Source organism: Adiantum capillus-veneris, chromosome 16, assembly GCF_014529385.1.
Source record: "Adiantum capillus-veneris isolate H3 chromosome 16, ASM1452938v2, whole genome shotgun sequence".
Lineage (NCBI taxonomy): Eukaryota > Viridiplantae > Streptophyta > Polypodiopsida > Polypodiales > Pteridaceae > Adiantum > Adiantum capillus-veneris.
The window spans coordinates 124,335,883-124,340,779 of record NC_140946.1 but is presented as its reverse complement, the minus strand read 5'-3'; the positions used below and the strand labels follow the sequence as shown (position 1 = coordinate 124,340,779).

General features: G+C 38.6%; 1 long non-coding RNA gene across 1 annotated transcript; it reads left to right on the top strand.

Annotated features, from left to right (window-relative positions):
* Positions 1-567: 567 nt before the first annotated feature.
* LOC147439808 (uncharacterized) lies at positions 568-1,265 on the top strand. Its single transcript, XR_015184477.1, has 2 exons — positions 568-988; positions 1,077-1,265. It is a non-coding gene; the product is annotated as an uncharacterized LOC147439808 (long non-coding RNA).
* Positions 1,266-4,897: the final 3,632 nt, after the last annotated feature.

The following is a 4,897-nucleotide window of genomic DNA, read 5'->3' as shown; positions in this document are numbered from 1 at the left end:
ATTCTCTCACCCATGTGAAGGTCTCTCTTCTCGTGCCATAGCCATGTTAGGTATATCCTATAATCAACATATTGCACGTGATTGCATTCCAAAGAGGATGCCCAATAAGAACTTTTAGTGCTTTTGTGAGGGATCACATTTGACATACATATCAGCCAAAGCATTACTTTATGTAGAGTCCTGCTTTCCATGTCTGCTTCTTTTGTAAAACCCTAGCGCTGGATTGGAATCTTTGTGCTAAAAAAAACTAGGTTTAGTGTAATCTCACCTAGAAATTTTGAGATTTATCTCTTTAAATTTGAAGGTGAGGAAACCTATGAAATATAGCTTGAAAACCTGTATGAATATTTTTGGAAAGAAGATTTTTTGAGCAATGGCTGGACTCAACCAACCTTCAGGTGGCAAAAAATCCCATGCGTGGGGAGGTTGAAGAAATTTGAGCCTCTAAAGTGCTTGCAAAAGCGGGTGCCCAGACTTTGCCATGTCCAAACTTAACCCTAGCTATCCTTCTCGCTTCAGGGTTAGTGTAGCCTGATCTACCCCTTCCCTTAATTCGATACTGCTTTGCCCTTCACTGTCGCATTGAATGGAGTCGCACCTGGTTGTTTGTGCGTCGAGGACTCCACCGAGTCTCCCTTGGTGGTGATGCTCGCACACCTGACTCACTTGCCCTTTGCGAGCCCCTTCAGCTCGAAGTGAGTGCGACATTTGCTGCCAAAGTGCTACAACAAAAACTGTCAAGAGGGAGATAGACTGTGAGTTTAATCAAATACACTTACTTTTGTTAATCTAATTACAAGCTTGTTCTATGTGTTGGTTTGGTCTTACTTCTATAGCTTTGTTAGATGGTTTTAATGGAATTTGATGCACAATGGCATAGTTTGATGGTTCATGTGTCCTTGGAGAGATTCAAGGATTTAGTCACAGGAGGGTCGCAATCGTATAAGATATCTCTTATCAATCTTGCTGATGAGAAAAGTACCCACTGGTGAGTATCTGAATCTGATTTCTTTGTATCACTTTGAATTTCCATAAACAATCAGGCTAATTAATTGATTCTTACTTTTCATTTGAAGGCAGAACTCTTTATGGGATCAGCTTTCAATGGTGAGCGCCTAGGCTTTGGGTGTTTCAAGGTCACTGTTATTATGGAGCAGGCAATGCAAAGGCCATGCCAACATGATCTATACATTTGTAAATTTTTTATTTTGTAATGACCTGGTATTGATTTGTTGTTATGCATGGACGTAACTAGATAAAGTTGTACCCACTTCAATTAATAAATAATGTTTTACTATTTTGAAGCTTTACATTGTATTCCTTGACAAGTATTACCCTTCAAGAGTTTTATAAGTTTGCATGTGCTCTTTGAAAGAAGAGTGAGTTTATAAATGTGGGATTGGCGTAATGGTTTTTATTTGACGCATCAGAATTGACTCCATGGTTTATTTTAATGAACTCAAGATTTGTTGCAAGGTCTTTTCTGTCCTTTTTTTGTAAGAGGTAATCTATAAGTTGTAAGTTAAGGTTTTCATTGGTAATGTATATATTGTTGAGTGGAAATCCTTGCAAAGGAATGTTTAAAATTATTTTTTTGTGAGAAAGTTACCATGTGGTGTTTGTTCTATTTGGGTTGAATATTATGTAATAATTTGAGTTTTGTATGGAAATGTGGATATTCTTAGATTTGAGGAAGGCTGTTCTAGTTTCCCATTTGGATATGTAATTGGTTTAGAGAAAATAACAAGGGAATGGGTTTTGTTTTTTTGACAGATAGTACCATGTGGTATTTTGTAGGAATTAAATGAGGTGGAAAAAAGAGGGCATTTTTGGGTATGGAATTGTCATGTGATAACATGGTAGATATACTTTTCTACATGGTAAAATAGCTCTTCTATATGGTAAAGCAGTCTTTAGTTCTCCAAGTACCATTATTACAAGTGGAGATACTTTTGGATCTGCATTATGGTTATACATTTATTAACATCATAGGCCTCGGGTCAACAAGGAGCTGGGAGATCTTTAATAAATGGAGCTCGCCTCTGAGCTAAGATTATTTAAACAACAAGACAATAGTAGAGTCTAATGCACAGAATTGGAGGAGTTTAAACTGTGATGGGTCTCATCATTTGGATCATAATTTTTTGGTTGGAGTTGAGGGAAGTGTGTATAGAAGTTGTTAAGTGACTTTCATAAGGGTTAACTATTCAATGAGAGTCAAGTGAGTAAATTTTGACAACCTTCTTTAGGCAAAGAATATATACATGGGAGCCGAGTCATGGCAGTACAAGCTTGCTAGCTATGGTGTTTGTCAAAGCCCCCAAAGCTAAGAAGTCCTCTATTTATTTCTCTTTTTGCAAGGAACACAGAGAGCGGGCACAGGGCTAACCAAAGCTTTCCTTATAGATGTTGGACAATCGATGTCGGCCCGTGCCCTCACCAAGCCCTTAGCGAGCTGTGGTGATCCCTTTCTGATGAAGAGAAGTAGAGATATGAGGACCCCCTCTTCTTTCTGCATCTCATGTGTGGCTCCCCCTCTACCTTTTGCTAGTGGCAGGATTGAGGCTCAATCTTCCGAGCAGACCATGCTTGCGAAATGAATCCTGTAGCTAGACAAAGATACTCGTGTGGTTCCAGCTGAAGAAATCAGTTTAATAGCGCATGCTTCATAGCTTTTCCTTGAGCATATAGCGATGGTTGCCCATGCCTCTGCGCTTAAGAAAATGAGAATCCAAACTCGAAGGGGCGTTCCAATAAGAAGTCAAAGCCAGCGAAGCAGCCATTGCATGCTCCACCAACCTGCCGGAATAAGAAAGATAGCAGATTCCTTCTTTGGCTTCAAACTAGAGCAAGGTTATCAATTTAAATGCAGAATGAATTCTTCTTTCTGTAGCATGTAGGGATAATTTCTATTAGTTGCTTGAAATATTTTGGTTTATAAGAATGCATGAAGCAACAAATTAAGAGGCGAAATTGTAACTTGTTTAGCATTGGATGCTCTTTACTGCAGTTTTATCAGTTGTATTTGGAAATGTGCTCACTCCTTCGCCCATCATTCACTCCATGCTTGCAAGCACTTCAACCGCTTTCAATTCATGGGTTAGTCAAGTGATCTATATCGATGCATTTATATGGTTCGTGTCTTGCTTGAAATCATAATTACAAGGAAACTCCGCTTCGAAGCCTATCAGATTGGAAACTCATCCCCCGCTTCTCGTTTTTTATTTTTTGTTTCTTTGGGGAGTTTCAAAATTTTTTATACATAATATACCTATATAAAGCCATTTTGAAACCGTTTTAGTGAAATGAGCAAGTCGTTTTCGTCTGTGATTGCCTTGTTGATCTTGTTCCCGTTCTAGATGACTAATGGTTGATATGTTAAAGACACATCAGCACATGCATTTTTTCCAGCTCTTTTCAATTATTACATAGTGTTTGTATGTTATTTTTCTAGAAGTTTTATGTCAAATGTTTGTATGTTGCTTTTTGGAAGTTCTATGACAACGATGGAATTCGTAGTTAGGCATGTCAAGATTCAACATTTGCTTGGTACACTTTAGCTGTAATCACTTTCATTGTGTGATATATGTGTAGGATTTCTTGTAAGCAAAAGTCTTGGATTGTAAAGTAGAGGTTAATTAGCTGGTATAGTAGGCTCTACGACAAAGTTGATCTGTAAACTCATGACATTGTCCATGGGTAAGTCTAAAGGAGGCCATTGGGAGTAGGATATGTGGACACTTGGGTGTATCTATGAACCTTTAGCATATGTGACGATGTAGAAAAAATATTGTATGTCCTCATAAGCTATCCTATTAAATGCGTCCAGATAGAAATTAGCAACAAAAATTGTGCTTTTACACTCCGCCAATTTCTTGTTTGTGGAAGCCTAGCAAGAAGCTACATTATGTGCAACACTTTGGACCCAAGCCAATACATGCACACTTGGACAAGTAGCAAGAAAACAAAGGAAGACTCTTGAAAGGTGCACTACAAAGGCTTCAAATTTAAGAGCCATAGCCATGTGGGAAACTCCAAAAGAGGGGAGGGGGCGGGTCTACATCAATTATTGATGCCCATCCCTTCCCTCACATGCACAAAGTGTGTGTGTGTGTGTGTGTGTGTGCGTGCGTGCGTGTGTGTGTGTGTGTGTGTGTGTGTGTGTGTGTGTGTGTGTGTGTGTGTGTGTGTGTGTGTGTGTGTGTGTGTGTGTGTGTGTGTGTCTTTTGCATCCCCGCCTTTCTTTATCTCTTGCCAAAAAATAAGTCCTAGCAGTAAGAAGCATGAGCATTTTAGTAGTTGTAATTTACAAGGCACACCAAAAGATTAAAACAAGGAAGAGAGCGGAGTCTCGGGGAGGGTTCAGGCAAGCTCATTGGTAAAAGAGGTACAAGGACTTTTCCCCCACCTTATTGTTCACATAAGGTGAAGACAGCACATGTATGCAGATCTCACAAACAAGCTTTCAACTAATCAGCAATAATGTAATGGTGTAGTGGATGGCATGATCAGGGCTTCCTACACTCAAGCTGCATGTTGTTTCCATGCATGATGGCTTGCCTCAATGCTAGATTACGTCAGCATATTGCTCTTGCTCTTGACCTGTCATTATTTATTATATAGAGAACAATCCATTTTAAGTGTGCTTTATATCCCATGTGAAAACCTACTGAGTAGGTGGCTAGTATCATTTGTTTTGAAATTAAGATTTGTATCAATTTACAAAGGAAATGTTGTTCATTTTCTGAAAAATTATATTGAATCAATTGGTTTATTTTAATCTAGTATTCATTTTGTTTGTTCCTTTTCATGGCGGTTTTTTTCTCAAATCAAAGCACACTACAATTTACACTTTTGTTCATTTACAATTCAACATGTATTTTTGCAAAGCGTGTGC